The 20,598-nt window shown below is 50.0% G+C and overlaps 1 protein-coding gene across 1 annotated transcript in view; it reads left to right on the top strand.

The window, feature by feature from the left end:
- The first annotated feature begins 12,080 nt into the window (after positions 1-12,080).
- The window catches only part of ZC3H7B (zinc finger CCCH-type containing 7B), a 58,095-nt gene continuing 49,577 nt past the window's right edge, over positions 12,081-20,598 (top strand). The window contains exon 1 of the mRNA XM_007189109.2: positions 12,081-12,363. The gene's annotated coding sequence lies outside the window, so the exon portion shown is untranslated. The remainder of the gene's footprint in view (positions 12,364-20,598) is intronic.

The raw sequence follows: 20,598 nt of genomic DNA, 5'->3' as shown, positions 1-20,598 counted from the left end.
GGAGGCCACTGGGCGGTGTTTAGCCGCGAGCTCCTAGGGCGACTACAGTTCCCTAAATGCCTTGCGTCCCGGCCGCCTCAGCCCTTCCGGAAAGGTTCACGTTCACGTAACTTTATTGACAAAGCGTGGTACTGCCGAAGGCTGGCTGCTGGATCTATTCGGCAAGAACTAGGTGTCCATTTCCTAAAGGGAAAGCCTCGCCTATTTTGTCCCATGAAATTGGGAGGACGTTCGAGGATTTCACATAAATAGCCACAAATTACTTGATAATTAAAAAGGGGGGAAATAGTAACTCTATAGTAAAACTGCCACACCACCTTAACTAAGTGGTCCACATTAACGTCAATAACGGGACAAACTGACATCCATCGCACACCTCCCGCAGTGATGTACTGAGAAGGACACAGCATCACCATCCATTCAGCAACGCATAAAATTAATCGTGAGGAAACATCAGACATACCCAACTGAGGGACATGCTACAGAATAACGTGTCTGTGCTCTTCCAAAAATGTTTGTGTTATGAGAGACAAAGGAAAGCTAAGGAACTGTGGCAGATTAAAGGAGACTAAAAAGACACGATGATTAAATGCAATACGTGGTCCTGGATAGGATCTTGGGGGTGGGGATGGGGGGAATTACTATAAAGGGCAATATTGAGACAGCAAAATTTGTATGTTAGATCATAGCATTGTATCCACGTTAGACTTGTTGATTTTTTTTTTTTTTTTGGCTGTGTTGGGTCTTCGTTGCTGCGTGCAGGCTTTCTCTAGTTGTGGCGAGTGGGGGCTACTCTTCCTTGTGGTGTGCAGGCTTCTCTTGTTGTGGAGCATGGGCTCTAGGCGCACAGGCTTCAGTAGTTGCAGCACGTGGGCTCAGTAGTTGTGGCACACGGGCTTAGTTGCTCCACGGCATGTGGGATCTTCCCGGACCAGGGCTTGAACCCGTGTACCCTGAATCGTCAGGCGGATTCTTGATCACTGCGCCACCGGGGAAGTCCCTGTTTTTTTTGTTTTTATATTGTACTGGGTTATGTAAGAGACTGCCCTTGTTCTTGGGAAATATATGCTGAAATAATTCGGGGCATGATGTCTGCAACCTACTCTCAAATGGCTCCAAAAAATGTGTATATACATATATATACACACATACATATATGGCAAGAGACTGCAAATGTGGCAAAATGTTAACAATAAGTAAATCTGGGGACTTCCCTGGTGGTCCAGTGGTAAAGAATCCTCCTTCCAATGCAGGGGACGCGGGTTCGATCCCTGGTCGGGGATCTAAGGTCACACATGCCATGGGGCAACTAAGCCCGTGTGCCACAACTACGGAGCCTGCGCACCTCAACTAGAGAGCCCACGTGCCGCAAACTAGAGTCCACGCGCTCTGGAGCCTGCGCGCCACAAGTAGGGAGAGAAAACCCACACGCCACAACTAGAGAGAAGCCCCTGTGCCACAAGGAAGAGCCCACACGCTGCAACAAAAGATCCCACATTCCGCAATGAAGGTCCCGCATACCGCAACTAAGACCCAACGCAGCCAAAAAGTAAAAAATAAATAAATAAAATAAGTAAGTCTGGAAGTTCTTTGAACATTTTTGCCACTTTTCTCTAGGTTCAAATTTTTTAAAGCAACAGAACACAAATAGCTTTTCTTTTTTTCTTTTCACAAAGAACTTTTTAACCATTATGTAAATAACATGTGTTCATTATAAACACTTCAAGCAACACAGAACAGGCTAAAGAGAAAGGTAAACATTACCCAAGAAACTCTAGCTCCCAGACATAATTACCCTCATCATATGCAGCTTTCTTTTCCAAAGTTACCTCTCGCAACTCAGCCCACACACATGCTTTTGCTTTACCTGCAATTCAGGGTTAAATATATTATGTGCCAGATCCTTCCACATACAACTAATTTAATCTTCACAAAGGAAGTGGGCCTCATTGCCACCCTTCCCAGCAGAGGTGAGAAAACTGAAGCTCCAGACCCTGGTTCACACAACTACTGAGATGTGGATCCTCTTTCCACCCTCCCTCTCCTTCTCTGCCTGCAAGGCCCGCATCAAATGCCACCTCCTCCAGGAGGATTTCCTGCACGACTCCAGCCAGAATGAGTCACCTTCCTCTGGGGCCCATAGCAAGCTGCAAGCCCCCAGAGCAGTCGGTCTGAGAGCTTTCTCACAGTTTACAGTCCTCTTGGCAGCTTCCGGGAGAGCCTCTGGGCAGGTACTGTTTCTATGTGAGCAGCCTCCTCTTGGGGCCTGGCCTATCCTAGATGCTTCAGGTTTCCTCATTTGAACTGGATTCCAGTCAGGGTCACGGGATGTTTCCTTAAAATGAATCATCATCTGAGAAGGCTGAAAAGCTTCCACTTAGGCCTGATGCTATTCCTGTGCTGATTCCAGCTAGGACTGATCAAATCAGTCTGAATTTTCCTCGGGGTGATCCTCAGCCCCTCCCTTTTCCAGTTTTACCCTCTGAGACGTTTCTCTGATGGAGACCTCCCAAAGGGAAGAGAGAGGTGGGCAGCAGAACATCTTAGGCGAGCGTCCCTTCCTCCTCCTCCGGGTGATGGATCACAAGGTTTTCACAACTGCAAGGGAATTCTTAGCAGAAACTCAATGGCTTTCAAAGCCCCGGGAAGTGACAGGAGGTAACAGGGGTCCAGTGGGGCTTGTGGAGAACCGGCGTGTAGGTGTTCTGCCTGCAGGTGTTCACATTCAAAGCTAAAAATCACAAACCCAGGCCCTTAGCAAAGAGATTCTGTTTGTTACTCCTGAATCTAGATTCTCTCTCAAACCCCTTTAAAATGGGGAGACTAGGGTTTAAAAAAGGAGAAGGGGGTTTGCACAGCGAGTCTGAAGAGTCCAGAACCATCAGTGTTTCCAATCAACACGTTTGTCATCATCTTTCTCTCTCTCCTTCCCTTTCTCCAACTCTCTCTCAAGTTACCACCTGAGAGCTAGTCTGTTTGCCTGGCCTCGAGAAATGAAATCAAAGCTTTTGACAGACAGATAGAACCATCTTAGGCCATCCCTCTCCTCTTTTCAACAGATGGAGAACTGAAGCCCAGAGAGGTCAAGTAACCTGTCCGAATTACACAGTAATTTAGACAAGAGATAGTAGAACCAGATCTCTGGGGTTCTTTTCAATACACATGCAAAACAAGTCAGTTTGTGAGTGTGACGTGAGAATAAGGGGAGAGTGGATATTCCAGACCTCTTTCTCTCTCTATTGTGCAGCGGTTTTTATTGTTTTCTTTCTTTCTTCCTTCCTTCCTTTCTTCTTTCTTTTAATGTTTTGAAGAGAAAAGCAGACTGCCTCTGATTAGTTTGGTTTACTTTAACTGAGTGTTTTAAATTCCATTCTTGTGCCTGAAAACAAACTTAATTGCCAATTGTAAATGGAATAAACGATATTTATTCTGGTTTCCTGTAGAGCTACCAAGGCTGCAGACTTGCCATTTAGTCAGATCAAAAACAAATGCCCGAACTATGTCAGACACGTGAGGAATGTAGAGAGAAAGTCCCAAGATCCAACTGGATGCTGGCCTTAGGCCCCGGGGGAGAGGCAGGTGGGCCTGGCCGACCCATATTGCTGGAGAGCCTGCCCCCTCCCCTGGTGGGAGGGGGTTGCTACATCATCTGTTAAAGATAACTCAAACCACATCCCCCCCTGGGTTCAAGCCCAGGGCTCCCTTATCTATTTTTTTTAACCTCGATAAACAACCATACTTAAAAGAATTCATTCACTCCACAGTTATCTACTATGTACAAGGCACTGTTCCAGAATCCAGTGTTGAATAAGATGGAAAAGGATGGTGTCTGGGGAGGAGCTTAAATTTGGGTCTAACGTGTATGAAGCGTCTCCTGGTACCAAATCCTTTTGGTAGATTATATTTCCTTTTAATAATTCATTTGTTCCAAAATGGAAATTATTTCAGTTTTTAAATGAAAACTGACAGCAATTTTAAAAATTAGTACAAATGCAAAAGAGCATAAAGAAGAAAGTTAAAAATTACCTGTTTCGTTTTTAACAAAAATGTTATGTAGATTGATGAGTGGATGGATGGATGGAAGGATAAATATATGATAAAGCAAATACAGCAAAATCTTAACAAATGTAGCATAATATAGGGCTATACAGTTCTTTCAATTTTCTGTATGCTTGAGGGACTTCCTGTGGTGCTCCAAGGACAATGGTGCTTCAGGGACATAGGATGACCCTGCCTGAAAAAGTGTCAGCGTTACACCCCCTACCGGACTCTTAATCGCCATCCCCACCACCATGTTGCGATGGTTACGAAATTCCTGAGCCCACCTGGGCAACGGGACCTGTCCCAAATAAGGAAAGGCATCTGCCCTGTCCCACTCTTACCCTATAGAAGGAAGGTATAGGTGCCTCGACCAATCAGTAAATGAAATTTTCACCTCGGACCATTCCTTTGTTTTCTGGCTATAAAAACTGATCAATAGCACATTTTCGGGTTCCACTCTCCCAGACTACTAGGAAGTCGTCGGCCCGCTGTTCTGGCAGTGACCCTTCCCACTAATAAATTCTATCTTCTTTACATTCTGCCTTGTGTCTGGAAATTCTTTTCCAACCCACGTGCAGACCACGACATTTTGGTGGCCTGTACGGGGACATCTCCGGGGGGATCTCCTCCCCCACCTCCTCTCCTCATTCCTTGGGACCCTCTGTGAACAGGCAAGCTGCCGGGGAAGCAACAGAGGAACTCTGGCCAGGGCCACATCCTGGTGTGTTCCGAAGCCTCCACGGCTCACTTCACCCCAGTAACTGCCGCCCAGACTGGTGAGGATCCCTCTGTCTTCCTTCCGACTGAGGACTAGGCCGATTGGTATCGTGCGGGCACGGGTCAGGCATTTAAAAGCCATTAGGGCACCTGCCGCTTGAAGACGCCCGTGAAAGGATAAGGGGGTCACGGAACAGACCAGGCTATTAGAGCGTCCGCCCCCGTCAAGATGACTTCCGTGCGATGCGAGGCACACCGTGGACGAAGCAAAGCACAAAGCCCACAGTCCCTTGGCCACCGCCTCCTCGGTAGGGTTAGAAGGCGGAATCCTCAGTCCTCTTTTCTGTCTCTTCTGCTTCTTTCTCCTCAGCTCAGACTGACTCCAAAGGACCTCACTGCCTCTAGATTGTCCTGGGAGAGCTCCTTCCCATCCTTGAGAATATTCTATCAGTGAGTCAATTCCCAGCTGGTTTCCAGGAATTCCCCTCTCTGGTCATTGGTGCCTTAGTCGCACTGAGGCTAAGAATGGGTTCAGGGATGTCTATTCCCTTAGACTCACCTCTTGGTTGTATTCTCAGGAATTGGAAGGAATTTGACCCAGACAATCTCAAGAAGAAGAGGCTCATTTCCTTTTGTAACACGGCTTGGCCCCAGTACAAACTGAGGGACCAAGAACAATGGCCTCTTAATGGGACCCTAAATTACAACACAGTCCTCCAACTTGATCTCTACTGTTGGAAACTAGGAGAGGATTCCAAGGTTCCGTATGTGCTGGCCTTCACGGCCTGCGGTCAGAATCCGAGCCTGAGGGACTCCTGTCGCACGTGTCTCTCCATTGCACGTGTCTCTCCATTGCACGTGTCTCTCCATTGCATGTGTCTCTCCGTTGCCGCTTTAATGCCTCATCCTCCCGCCCTCCTCCTTCAGCTTCACTACCTCGTCCCTCCCCATCTCCCCCTCCACCAGGTATCCTGGATGAGCCTTCTTGTCCCTGGTCTCACCCGCCTCCTCCTCAACCTTCTCCCCAACCCCTACCTCCGTACCCAGAAGCAGACCTTCCCTCCGCTCCCCACACTCGGTCACGAGCAGCCCAAAGCTCAGCATCGAGTCCCAGTATGCTTCCTCTACGAGAGGTCGCTAACGGAGACCTAGGTACTATCAGGGTTCATGTCCCCTTCCCCATGTGTGATCTCTCTCATATCCACGGGAAACTGGGCTCCTTCAGCCAGGACCCCTCCACCTTCATCAGGGAATTCCAGGCCCTAACTATAGCCTTTGACTTAACCTGGCCAGATATTCATGTGGTCCTAACTACCTGCTGCATCATGAAGAAAAGGCCAGGATCGAGGCCGTGGCTCAGGCCTGGGCAGATAATGCACACGCCCGAAATCCTAATGACAACCGAGCGGGGGCAGAGGCAGTCCCAAGGGCAGACCCAGGATGGAGACACCAGGCAAATGAAAATGGGCCAGCAGGAGGGCTCACTAGGAGAAATTACCTGTCTACTAGAAGGTATGAAAAAGGCAATCATCAAACCTGTCAATTATAATAAACTCAGAGAAGTTACACAGGAACGCCCTGAGAATCCGGCCCTTTTTCAGGCCCGATGAGCAGAGGCTATGAGGAAATACACCAACCAAGACCCTGAGACCCCTAAGGGTCAGGCTATACTTGCCGTTCACTTTATAAGCCAGGCATCCCCAAGCATAAGACAGAAATTACAGAAACTAGAGCAAGGGCCACAGACCCCATTTCCTGTTCTACTTGACGAGGCCTTTAAGGTCTTTAACAATAGGGAGGAGGCTTCTGGGAACAGACGAGAACTAAGAGAGGAAGAAAAGTTAAAACGACATGCTCAGTATATGGCTCTTGCCATTGCTCAGTCCCTCCCAAAACAGACCCACAGGAGCCCCTCTCCCGTCTCAGAAACTGCCGCTGAGCTGCTACCAGTGAGGTCAGCAGGGGCACAGTGTCAGGAACCCCACCACCCGATCCCCCGTGCCCTTACTGTCACCAAAAGGGCCATTGGAAGACGAGTTGTCCCTGCCGCCCTCAAGCGGGGAGGCCAATGCCACAACCACCCAACACTCGGGGCATTTCGGGTCCCAGCCCCCTGGGCCAAGGTCAAGGCCAATTGCCCCTGTCGGTGGTAATTGACTATCAGGAGCGAGAACCGGATTGTGCTCTAGATCTGGGGCTCCTGGACGCGGATGACTGAAGGTGCGCATGGCTCACTCTATAGGCGCCTATGTTCCCCATAAGACCGGAGGAGCCCCGGGTAACCCTGGATGTGGCAGGGGCTACTATAACCTATCTAACTGACACAGGGGCTACTTGGCCCTGACCTCCTTCTCTGGTCCCACTTTCTGTTCCTCAATCCTCTTAATGGGAGTAGACGGAAAGCCCTCATATGGCCATTTTACACCTCCCTTATCCTGTTCCCTTGAGAATACTCTATTCACCCATTCTTTCCTAGTTCTCCTGGCCTGTCCAATACCCCTGTTAGGCCGGGACCTTTTAACAAAACTTAAAGCTACTTTATCATTTACGCCGGTAAATATGGCTTTAATAGCCACTGCGAAGCCTACTCTAGCTAAAATCCCACCCCATATCCTCCACCAAGTTCCCCTGGAGGTACCTCCATTGCCCGACAGCTCTCTCTTGAATTCACACAACAGATTGCCTACCTAGCAGCTGAAATTGACACTCTACAAGAACAAAAAAATTCTCTAGCAGGAGTGGTTTTACAAAATAGAAGAGCTCTGGACCTCCTAACAGCTAATCAAGGAGGGACCTGTGCAATGTTAAAGGAGGATTGCTGTTTTTTGTCAACCAATCGGGCAAGGTCCAGACCAATCTTCGAGCCATTACTGAAAGAGCTAATGGATTCTACAGGGAAGGAGTCTCAGGGGAACTCGACTGGTGGGACTTCAAGACTAATAACTGGTCCTGGTTCTCTTGGCTAACCCCTTTCCTAGGTCCTATAGTAGCCTTTCTACTTCTACTAATCTTCGGGCCATGTATTTTTAACCTCCTTGTTAAGTTTGTCTCTTCCAGAATACAACAAATAAACCTCCAAATGGTGATGCAACAACAATACCAGCCAGACAACACTTGTACAACTCTTGAACAAGCTGCCATCGCTTTCCATGGGGCCCGCACTCCTCCCTAGATACACCCTGACAGAGAGCAGGTAACAGGAACCCAGGGCCCCACGATGCCCCCGGTCAGCAGGAAGCAGCCAGAGAGAGTTTGTCGCCCCTTCTCCTCACAAAGGGGTTCCCGAATGCCTGAGAGGGAATTAGGCAGTTAGGTAGACATGAACAGGGTATCCATTAGGGCCAAGGAATTGGCCCTATAGATAAAGAGAGGGGGGAATGTGGTGCTCCAAGGACAATGGTGCTTCAAGGACAAAGGACGACCCTGCCTGAAAAAGTGTCAGCATTACACTCCCTACCGGATTCTTAATCAATCGCCCTCCCCACCACCATGTTGCGATGGTTATGAAATTCCCGAGCCCACCTGGGCAACGGGACCTGTCCCAAATAAGGAAAGGCATCTGCCCTGTCCCACTCTTACCCTATAGAAGGAAGGTGTATGTGCCTCGAGCAGTCAGTAAACAAAATTACACCTCGGACCATTCCTTTGTTTTCTGGCTATAAAAACTGATCAATAGCACATTTTCGGGCTCCACTCTCCCAGACTACTAGGATGTCGGCCCGCTGCTCTGGCAGAGACCCTTCCCGCTAATAAATTCTATCTTCTTTACATTCTGCCTTGTGTCTGGAAATTCTTTTCCAACCCGCGTTTGGACCACCACACTTCCCTGGTGGTCCAGTGGTAAAGAATCCGCCTTTCAATTCAGGGGACGCAGGTTCAATCCCTGGTCAGGGAACTAAGATCCCACATGCCGAGGGGCAACTAAGCCCGCGCACCTCAACGAGACAGCCCGTGTGCCACAAACTACAGAGCCCACATGCCTGGAGTCCGCGCGCCACAACTAGAGGAGAGAGAACCCACGCGCCACAACTAGAGAGAAGCCCACGCACCGCAGTGAAGATCCACTGCAGCCAAAAATAAATAAATAAAAATAAATAAATAAATGTGCTTTCCTCTAAAAAAAAAATCTTCTGTATGCTTGAACATTTTCAAGCATATTGGGGACAAATGTGACTATGTTTTATCACCTGCATTTCATCCACTGTATTATAACCTATCTCAGCTTCTAGGCTTATGGGTCCACCCCTCTCTTTTTTTTAAAATCACCTTCACCTTTGAGAATCTGAATTCTATGGACTGTTTCCCAGAAGAATGCATTATTTATTTATTATTTATTTAATCACACATTTATCAGTGCTTTGCATGCAGGAACTCACTTAATCCTCTTAGTAACCCTATGGGGAAAGTACTCATTATCCCCAACCTGAGCCTAAAGTGGTGCATTTTATCTTCAAGGTCTTTCCCTAAACCCCAAGACGCCTTGCTGGAGGGCTGGGACCTGGGACTGTGCTGGAGCTGTGGGGAAAGGGGTTTATTTGCAGTCCTAGGACCTAGCGTGGGGCCTGGCAATGAATGTTTTTGAATGAGTGAATGAACACTGTACATGGTTGCAGTTAAGACTGCCATGCACTCAGGCTCTTCCCAGGTGATAAGAAGGCGTCTCTGGGGTCCAAGACATGGCAGGCCTAAGCTTGGAGCAGGAGGTGCTCGCTGGAGAAGGGATAACTGAATGATGTACCTGTCAGTTCCTCAAAGGTCAGAGCATGAGTGTCCACCTCCCATTCTCCAGCGACCCGCTCCTGTGACAGGCTCTTGGGGGTAACCAGTGACGCATCCAGATTTAAGATATCCACATCACGATGCTGTGGTCTTACAGCTGGATGGGCCTGGGACTGAATTCTTTCTCTACCTCTTTCTTAGTCAGTTAACTGCTTTGTGTCTGTTTCTTCACCCTGAAACAGGTAAAAACAATCCCTACCTTACAGGGTTTTGGGGAGGGTAAGAGAATCAACATGTGCAAAGTGCTCGACTCATAAGTAAATAAAAAGTGGTGGCTGTTACTGCTATTTCAGCTTTAATGTGGGGACACAGGGCAACCTGTTGGTGCCACCTTTGGGGCCTTTCTCTCCAAAGTACCACCACCTCTGGTTGGGGTCTTGTAAGGGCCCATTTACCATCTCAGGCAGCTCAGATAGTTTAACTAGTTGATACCAAATTCAAGAGATGAAAGTGGCAGAGGGGAGGGCTGGTGTCCAGCTGAATCCACCTTAAATGATGGACAGTCCTCATTTCTATTTTTTGTTTTTTTTTTTTAGTTTCAGCATGTGGGATCTGGTTCCCTGACCAGGGATTGAACCCAGGCCCCCTGCACTGGGAGCGTGAAGCCTTAGCCACTGGACCACCAGGGAAGTCCCTCCAGTCCTTTTTTAAGGATATGTGTTATTCCACTGGCAGCCTGGGATGGTGGAATCACCACACCATTTACCAGCTAGTTCATTTGAGGCAAGATGCAGTAGTCCAACTGGCCTCAACAGCTTCACCCATAAAATGGGAGTGATAATAACAATGGAACCTAATCTGATAAATTGTCATGAGTGTTTCACTATAAATTGTACAGGAGGTATGGAAACGAACATTTATTCATCCCCGTGGGCTAGGCACTATACTATATGCTTTACAGCTATTATTTAATTGTAGCCCTTGAAACAAAATTTATGTTGATTAGGTTTTCTTATCCTTATTTTACCAATGAGGAGACTAATGCTGCAAGATTGCCTGGGGTCACACAGCTAGCAAGTGGCAGAGCTGGGACTCCAACAGACCTTGGTCTTTCTCATGCTGCCTCAGTGACAGCCCCACCGTACCACCCAGTCTCCCTAAATTGCCAGGCTCATCCTGCGTATGTCTTTAGCCCACGATCTTGGGACTATTACAGGTGACCTAGCCGTGCTTGTCAGAAATACTAAATCAGAATCTCTGGGAGTTCCCTGGTGGCTTAGTGGCTAGGATTCTGGGCTTTCACTGCCGTGGCCTGGGTTCAATCCCTGGTTGGGGAACGGAGAGCCTGCAAACCGCAGGGTGGCCAAAAAAAAAAAAAAAATCTCTGAGGTGGTGGGAGGGGTTAAAGGTTTTCATTTTAAACAAGGCCCTCCTCGCAGTGAGTCAGAGGGCCACTGGACTCTGCTTTTCGTTTCTGGACATAAATGTCCACCATCTTTATGCCAGAGGCTGCCTTTTTGTTTATTAATCTTAGAGTAGTGAGGGGAGAGATGGTACCCACAGAAGGAAGAGTTTGAGAAATTCCAGCGGTGCAGGTGCTTTTTATCCCTCTTTCAAGGCTCCCTTATGGTAGATAGTGAAAAGTGTGAGAGGCCATGTAAAGCATACAAGCTCTGGAGTCAGAACTGCCACCTTGGACAAGTCACTTAATCTCCGAACCTCAGTTTTCCATTTGTAAAACAGGCATGCTAAAACCAATCTCCCAGGATTATTGTGAGAATTAAATAGGCAAACTGTGCCAGTTTCTGGTCCCTCCTAGCATTTACCACAGCGTGGTTAAAATTTATCTCAGCGATGCATCTCCAGTCCCTAAGATTTTCTGGCACAAATGTGGAAACGATAACATTTGTAAAGATAAAATCTTTACAAATCTCACAGCTAATCTTCAATAAATAAATTAATATATATATACATACACATATATATGTACCTACATACACATATACATACATATGTGTGTGTGTGCGTGTAAAATGAAGAGGGTAGAGAACTCTCAGGAATCCACGGGGCAGGTGGTGGTAGGGTGGGATGACACCGTATTTGGAATCCGAAGCTCTGGATTCAAATCCAACCTGAACCTGGCCAGCTCTGTGTCAGTGCCAGGGATGCTGACAGCCGGTTTCTCCTTTGGTGATCTCCCCTTACCTTCTGGGTCTTCTAAGCAGCCTCAAATCCCTTCGGGAAAGATCCCATACATACAACAACAGTCGAGGGAGGTCCTGATTCCTCTCTGAGCCTTTGGTCCTCATCCTTGAAAAGGGCACAAGGCATCTAGGGTTTTGGGGAGCCTTCACTGAAAGCATCTGGAAACCCCGGGGGCTCTTTACACACATGAGGAAGGGCGGGGGCGCTGAGTTAGAACAGCATCAGCCCAGAAATGCAGAATTGCCAAAAGAAAAGCCCCAAGAGGGAAGGACACTTTCAAAGAAGATAAAGGTGAATTCCAGGCATGAGCTTTCCAAGTGGAAGGGGGACTTCCCCGCCCCCTCCGCCCCCAGGTGCTCAGCCCGCGCCGCCCACCCCCGGCGCCCGGCGAGGGGAGCCGCGCTCTAGGACCCGAGGAGGAAGAACTGCAGGGAGACCGTGCCTCCAGCGGGTGCTGCCGCGAGCGGCCGGCCGAGGGGGCTGGAAATGAAAGTAAAGCTCTCCGGAGCCACATGGACGGAGCTGCCGGGGCGGCGGCGCCGGGAGCAGGATGCTGCCGCCCGTAATTAAATAGCATTTACTCTTATTATTACTAATAATAATAACGTAATCATACCTCTAGTCATAGCATACCATTTATCGGGCTCGGCGCAGGCCCGCGGGGAGCGCAGCCCGGCCGAGGTGAGTGAGTGCTGCGCGCGGCCCGAGCCCGGCGGGGCAGAGGCCGGGGCCCGACCGCGAACCGGCGGCCGGCGCTGGAGGGCTCGGGGCGCCCGGGGGCCGCGCCGGGCTGGGAGGAGGTGCGGAAAGCCCTGGCCAGGCCGGAGCTGTGCGGGGACACCCGGAGAGTGCATTTTGCAAAAATAAATAATCCCCCAACCCCCCTTTCCTTCTTTTTGGGGCTCCCCCTCCCGGCCCCCGTGCCCTGCCCCAAAGTTTCAAAGTTATTGTGCGGTCGGGGGCACCTGCCGCTGGGAGATTTGGCTGCCTCTGCAACCCCCCGAGGGGTGTCTTGGAATTTCTTGCGTGGGGGCTCTCTCCTGGGCGTCCGGAGCTTTGGGGTGCGCGGATGCTTTGCCGGTTCCCGCGATGGGGTTCGAGGCGATTGGCGGGGGCGTCGCTGGCAGCGCGCCCCTTCCTTTTGTGTGCGCCTTGGCCCCGCAGCGCCGAGAGTTGGAGGGACCGCAGCGCGGGCCGAGGACCGCGGCCGCCGACGGGCCGCCCCTGCCGGCTGCGGCGGCCACGCGAGCCCGGGGATCCGGGGCCTGCGGCCCGGCCCGGGGGAGAGGGCGGCAGGAAAGGGGGCGCGGTCTGGGGGGGCATTTCCGGTCGCGGGATCAGTCCCTGGGCTCAGGCCTGCGGGGGGTCCGTCGTCCTACCAGGGGCTCACAGGGGCTGCGGGGGACAGCTCCAGCGCCTGGGGGGCGCCCCCGGGAAATGAGTGCACGGGAGCCACCCACCCCGGCCTCGGACCCCCACCCCCCTGCCCTCGGCGGGCCTCAGGGACTCCTCCCGGCCTGCTCCTTCCTTTCCCCGATTTCCTCTTAAAATCTGTCTGATTCGTATATTTATAAGGTGCCCGGGTTGGGGGTCTTTCACAGAGACAAAGCAGTATTCCCAGGGGAAAAAAATCAGGATTCACTCTGATAGACTCTGATGGGTGTGATGCCTACATGGCATTAATGGGTAAGAATAGGGGCTGGAGAAGAAATGGAGGGGCTGGAGAAGGGGCCTGGGCCCAGAGTGAGGGACTGGGGTGTCCACATCAGCTTTGTCAGGGATTTCATTTCTCTGGGATTGCTTACTGGGACTTTTGATTCCTGGGTACAAGACTTTGAACTCCAACTTCTTAGCATTTTCCTCAGTGCCTGCAATTCATCCAGTCCCATGAAAACAGCAGAATGCAGATCCTTGGATTTTCACACAAATGTGATAATTATAGTACATTTAGCAACTATTGGACACAAAATTCCAGCAGAATCTTTAATTCTACTACCAAGACTTCTCCCCCTCTCCCCCCACATACCACCATACCCACCTTGGTCGTCTTTCCCCATTTTCACTTCCCATGGAAATTGGACTGCAAGCTAGAAATGATGCCCAGCCAATTGCAGTTGGAATAGGTTTGTGGTGTGGGCTTCCTTGAGCTGGGAAGGAGAAACCTGTGTCCAGGAGGGCTGAGATCTGAAGATAGGAGAGATTTTGTGAGCCCTGAGCTGGGACGAGTTTCCATGGATGCTGTGAATTCTAGGCTGTTGGCTTTTTGTTTAGGATGAACAGTTAAGAATGTGGGTTTTGGTGGATTATTTGGGGCTAAGAGCTGGGCTCTTGAGTCTTAGGTATAGGAAAGTTGAGGCATCAGTAGGTTTGGATTTGAAAATCTGAAAATAATAATCCCTTAAATAGCACTTTTTAGTTTATAACAAAAGGGCTTTCACATATGCTGGCTCATCTGTCCTCCGTAGCAACCATGTCAGCTCGACATTTTTCAGTCCTCATTTTCCAGATGAGAAACCTGAGGCTTAGAGAGTTGAAGGTTCTCCCTGGAAAGTCACATAACAGAGCTAGGATTCCCACCTGGTTTTCTGCCTCCAAATCTTCACCTTTTCCCAGAGTCCTGGCTACCTTAGCAAGTTACTTTTCAAGCGCTTCTTGTGAGCATAGTGCAATGCTGTGGGGCAGGCTTGGGTTGAGTTTGCCACTTAGAGGCTGGCTGGGAAGAGAAAGTTAACAATAGCGAACCAATGAGAGAACAAGGAAATGGTCAATACTAGGGTCAATGCCATGCTAGTGGAGAGAAGAGAGAACTCTCAGGGTAACCTGGAAAAGTTAGGAAAGGCTTCCTTCAGCAAGTGGGTCTTGAACTTGAAAGAATGGGTATGCTTGGCTGGGGTGGAGAAGAGGTAGGGGATTCTGGGCTCACCGCAATTGCTTCCGCTCTGGGAGGTTGACGTACGTTCTAATTCTTACAGCGGCTCCTTGAGGGGTGGGCATTATTATCTCCATCTCACAGCTGAAGACACTGAGGAACACATGATTTATGTGGCTGGCCCAAGATCACCTGGCTGGATTTGAAGCCAGTCCTGTGTGACTGTTAAGTGTGCTACATGGCGTTAGAATTGGACCACCTCCATCCCAAATATGTAGACAAGAACAGAGACCAAGACAGTTTGAACTGGCAAATGTTCCGGGGGTGGGGGCTTAAGCTAAAATGTCAGCAGGCTCCCCAAGGCCAGGGAGTTTTAATGAACCAGCCCTGTGCCCCATGGCCTCGCGGGGCTGGCCCAGTGCAGGTACTCTCAGGAGGTTTCTGGAAGCCTGACTGCAGAAGGCAGAATGGTGGTGGAAGGAAGACTGGGCCCTGGGTGTGGAGATCTGAGTTCAGTTCCTAGTGCCTGCCAGTACCTGGCTTGACGCCGCGGAGGAGCCTGTGGCTTGGAAAGGAGAAAGATATGGATGATTAACCTGAGCTTCCCAAGGACAGGAACTGGGTCTGATTCACCCTGTGTGTCCCAGGCCCCCGTGGAGGTGCCAGGAGGACGCATTCAGCCATTTTGTTGTCAAACTGAATTATGTCCCAGTGTAGAGGAAGAAGATTTATTTTGCCCTGGTGGGTGGAAGGTCTTCCGTGAAGAAGTGCCATTTAAACATTTGAAAGATGGGTTGAGGGCTTCCCTGGTGGCGCGGTGGTTGAGAATCCGCCTGCCAGTGCAGGGGACACGGGTTCGAGCCCTGGTCCGGGAAGATCCCACGTGCCGCGGAGCCACTAAGCCCATGCGCCACAACTACTGAGCCTGCGCTCTAGAGCCCACGAGCCACAACTACTGGAGCCCGGGCTCCGCAACAAGAGAAGCCACCGCAATGAGAAGCCCGTGCACCGCAACGGAGAGTAGCCCCCGCTCACCGCAACTAGAGAAAGCCCGTGTGCAGCAGTGAAGACCCAACACAGCCAAACATAAATAAATAAAATAAAATTTTTAAAAAATTAAAAAAAAAAAAAGAAAGATGGGTTGAGAAAGGCCAGAGAAAGGGCATTCTAAGGAGCGGCACTGAGCTGGACAAAGGCAGGGCAGTGTGAAGTAGGAACAGGCAGACCATCTGGTACAGCCATGGTGCAGGTGGCAGGTGTGAGTTCAGGTTCAAGTCAGGCTCTGCCACTGTGGTCCCTTGGGTTCTCCAGGCCCAAGTTTCCATTTCCGAAAATGAGCCCTGAGGTTTGATGATGTTTGGTGGTAAGCTCTGGGAGGAGCCCAGTGCCCAGGGATCGGGACAGGAGACTCAGATGAGAGGAACTAGAGGGGTTTAAAAATTTTTAGTAACTTAACAAACACCAATCCAGCAATTAGCTAGTGGCCAGCTGTCATGAGTGGTTTCTCCTAGATGAGCTTAGTCAATCGTTATGATAGCCCTATAGGTGGGCGCTATAATTGTCCCCATTTTACAGATGAAGAAACTATGGCACAGAGAGGTTAAGTGACATCGTGTAAGTGACAGAGCTGGAGGGCAAACCCGGGCAGTCTGGCTCTTGAGCTGGCCCAGCGGGGGACTAGGTAAGGCTGGGAGGGAGGGAAGCAGGAGGCTGACGGGGCTGGTGGTGGTAAGGTGAGACAGCAGAAGGTGGAGGTATCCTCTGAGGAAGTCTGGCTGCAGCCTCAGCTGGGGTTGATGAAGTGACTGCTGCGTGTCAGCTCCCAGGAGCCTCCACAGAAGCCAGCTCCTTTCATCACATTTAATGGCCCATAGAAAACAGGCTCGTTTTCCTTTCTCTGTCATCACCAGCTATGGGGCTCCTGCCCACCTTATTTATTTCTCCTAGTAAGTCTGTTTCTTTGCAGGCGCCCTGATGGCTTCTGCAGGTGTGTTAGCGCTGTTTCCCCATCAGGCTATGGAGGCCCAGAGGGAAGGGGTGGCAGCATTTCTGCATCCAGGAGATATCTCTAGTTGACTTCAGTTCCGCAGCAATTCCCGAGCCCCGTATCAGAGGCTGAGACCCAGGCTTGATGGTGACAGTGGCAGTAGCGACAGCAGCCACCATGTCTGGATGGCGTCTGTGTGCCGGCCCTGTGCTTGTGCTTTCTGCGCTTTCTCTTACTGAATCCGCTTAACGACTCTTTGAGGCAGGAACGACTATTAACAGCCCCATTTTGCAGATGGGGAGACCGAGGTTCCAAGATCACACAGCTGAGGTAGAGCAGGGGGTCAGAGGGAGCCAGGCCTGCTGGACTCCCGAGTCCGAGGTCTTAGCCGTCCTGCAGGAGAGATGCTGTCAAGGTGTTTCAGTCTCCATGGAGCTCTTTTCTTATCTGTCTGGAAACCCTAATGATCTAACATTTGTATCGTGCTTTTGTCCACAGTCTCTCATTAATCCTTATGATAATCTTTCAAGATGAAAGAGGTCTCTGTTTTTCAGAAGAAACCTGAGGGGCCACCCACCCCCCAGTTCTTCCTGTCTTGTCCACACCATGACTCAGAGAGGGAACCGGATGTCAGATTCCCTGACACTGAGAGCCGGGGTCAGCCAGCAAGAATCCATCGAGCACTTCCTTGAGGGCTGCAGGCAAGGTCGAGGCTCTGACCCTTCTGGGGTTTTCAGAGGCTCATCTAAGCTCTTGTTCTCTGGAGCATTCCATGTCATACCCTGTCCCTTTGCAGGCAGAGGAACACGGGGCAGGGAGTCCAAAGTCCTGCCTTTCGTTCAGTCCCAGCACACACTTGCTGCATGAGCTGGGGCACCGTCATCCCGTCAGTCTTGGCCTCAGTCTCCTGTTCTGAGAAATGGCCTTGCTGATTCAGTCCCGTCTGCCTCAGGTTTGCTCTGAAACTTAAATGAAGGAACTTTGAAAGCTATAAAGACCACCCGGTGTGAGGGCATGGTTGTGATTGCCATGAACATTTAATAACGTCCAGAGTGTTCCTGAATCTTCTCCACTTCTCACCTTGATCCAGGCCTGGACCACTGCAGTAGCCTCCTAACTAATCTCACACCTTCCCCTCTTGTCATCCATCCTCAACACAGCAGCCAAGTGGATCTTCTCAAGAATGAGACCCTGTCACTCCTCTGCTGAAAACCTTCCAGTGGTTTCCTGGCACACATAGAGCACAGTGCTGGCTCCCCAGCTTGGCCCATGTGTAGCTCTCTGACCAGCCTCAGCCTGTCCCTTGCCCCTTCCTTCCTGCTTGGCCTGCCCTCACTTCAGTACTGCAGCCTCATTGGCCTTCTGTCTTTTCCTTGACTATTCTAAGCTTGTTCCCACCTCAGGGCCATTGTCTTCGCCGTACCCTGTGCCAGGTGTGCCCTTACCCCCCTCCCATGTTCCCGTGACTGGCTCCTAATTGTCCCTCTTAAATGCCACCTCCTCGGAAGGGCCTTCGCTAAGCTCCCAGCCCACCCCCCTCTCCATCATTCCCTGCCACGTTTCCTATTTTGGTTTCTTTGTAACTCTTATCTGTATCATTACTTGTGCATTTAACACTGGCCTTTTTATTTGTCTTTCTATGCATGGACCACAAGCTGTCCAAGGCCAGGGACTTCATTAACCTTGTTCCCCCAGCATCTGGTAGAGCCCATTGCACACAAAGGTGTCCTGTGGTTATTTGTTGAGTAAATGAATAATAGTAGCAAGGTGGTCCAGAACAGCCCTTGCCAAAAAAGAGTGGCCTAGAAAGAAACTGCAAGGAAATTGGGGTTGACTGATTGAAAAGTACTTACAGGATAATTTTGAAAGTTGACAAGTATTCTCTGATGGTGCCCAGTTCAGCAGAAACACGAATTTCTGACCTCCTCTGCAGGGGGGGTGGGGGTGGGGTGGGGTGTGTGTGTGTGTGTGTGTGTGTGTGTGTGTGTGTGTGTGTCGTGTGTGTGTGTGTGTAGGCGGAGGGGACTATGTAAATCTACAAAATAGTCTTGGAAGGTGGATATCATTAGCTCCATCTCGTAAACGACAAAAAAGAGGCTCAGACTGATTCCCTGAAAGCTAGCATGGGACAGGGCTGGGACTGGAACCGGCTCAGGGCCCTTTGCAGAGCAGCCCATGAAACTCTTGGTGCCCAGGTGGTAGGACCACAAGGATTTCTCTTCCCGTGAACAGGAACAGTGACTTCAAATTGCTCAAAAAAAAAAAAAGAATGGTAACCAGTCACTCTGAGCTCTGGACTCTGGGCAAGCTCTGTTGTTTTTTTTTGTTTTTTGTTTTTTACAGTGAGCTTCTGTTACTTTTCCATTATATATATATATAAAAGAGTTACTGTTTAAATGTCTCAGTTTAGCAGCCTAGCAGGAGGGTCTTGGAGGTGGAGAAGCAGGAGTAGAGCTTGGGCCCCTGGAGAAAGATGTGGGTTTGAACCCTTCTGTGCAGTTGGGCCCTCAGGTTGTTGCGAGCAAGAAAGACAAGATGAAGAAAGTAAAAGCCTCTTTGGGGGACTTCCCTGGTGGCACTGGGGTTAAGAATCCACCTGCCAATGCAACGGACACGGGTTCGAGCCCTGGTCCGGGAAAATGCCACATGCCGCAGAGCAACTAAGCCCGTGCGCCACAACTACTGAGCCTGCGTTCTAGAGCCCGCGAGCCACAACTACCGAGCCCGCGTGCCACAACTACTGAAGCCCGTGCGCCTAGAGCCCGTGTTCCGCAACAAGAGAAGCCACTGCAATGAGAAGCCTGCGCACCGCAACGAAGAGTAGCCCCTGCTCGCTGCAACCAGAGAAAGCCCACATGCAGCAACAAAGACCCAACACAGCCAAAAATAAATAACAAAAAAAAAAAGCCCTTTGGAACCAGAATGCTGTGGGAGGGTGGGGATTACTCTTTGCAGCTGACTCTTAGTTTGGCTTATGGTGGGGCCGTGGAGGGGGCCTGGGGGAAGTTTCTTGGACTTTGGTTTCTATGCAAGGTGGCCAGTTAAAAGAAACAAACTGCAGGTTGCTGAGGCCTGCGGGTATCCATTGCGTGTTCATTCCTGGACAGATGTTCCTGGCGGAGCCTGGAGGTGCCAGTACCTGCAGCCTGCTTCCCATGCAGCAGTGTGGCCCTGGGCAAGTCACAGATCCCTCCAAGCCTCATTAAAAAAAAAAAAAAAAAAAAAGACTTTATTTTTGCAAGTCTCACTTTTTGGTGGAAAGTGGGGGTAATAGCACCTACTTTTGAGATTACTGTAGGGATAAATAACCTGATTCCTGAGAGCAGGGCTTCTCAAGCACCTCTGTACCGCAGACCTATCAGGCAGCCTGGGGAAGCCCATGCATGCCTTCTCAGAATACTCTTTTTAAACGCATAAAGTAAAATACACAGGATTACAAAGGAAACCAATTCTCTTGAACTACAGCTGGGCTTTTTCATCAATGCACTAAAAAATAAGATCTGCAGTGAGTCTAATGTAACTACCGTAATTTTGAAGTTGTGGTGAGCGTGAACGATATTTTGTTGTGTCTGCAGTAGCTGAAATTTGACGGAAAAAGCTGTGATTTCTTGTGCTGACACTACTGAGTGTATTGCCTACATTCATAATCGAGGGGAATGTTAAATATCAGGTAGGAGTTAGTGAAAAAAGTTGCAAATGTTTTCCCAGACCCCTGAAGAAAGGTCACATTCCCCTGAATTCTCTCCCTGGGCCCCAGGTTCAAAACCCCTGCCATAGAAGGTGCTTCACGCCCAGCAGGTAACCTCCAGAAATGTGCTGAGACCCCTCCCTGACCTCCTTGGAGCAGAGGGTCCTCGGGCTCAATGCAGACCCAGAAAGCTGATGAGTGAGGTCGGGGACTGCGAAATTAAAGCCTTCCTGGTCTCTCTGGGTAAGCCATCGAGGGCCTGGTGAGTCAGGAGAAGTACCAGGCATGCAGATGACGTAACCTCAGGTGGTGTTCATGTTGCGCGTGGCCCGTCTGCAGGCTGCACTGGGACAAGTGAGTGCTCGGGGTGGG

This window comes from Balaenoptera acutorostrata, chromosome 11, assembly GCF_949987535.1.
Source record: "Balaenoptera acutorostrata chromosome 11, mBalAcu1.1, whole genome shotgun sequence".
Classification (NCBI taxonomy): Eukaryota; Metazoa; Chordata; class Mammalia; order Artiodactyla; family Balaenopteridae; genus Balaenoptera; species Balaenoptera acutorostrata.
Note: the sequence above shows the minus strand (reverse complement) of the source record. Positions and strands in the feature narration are given on the sequence as shown.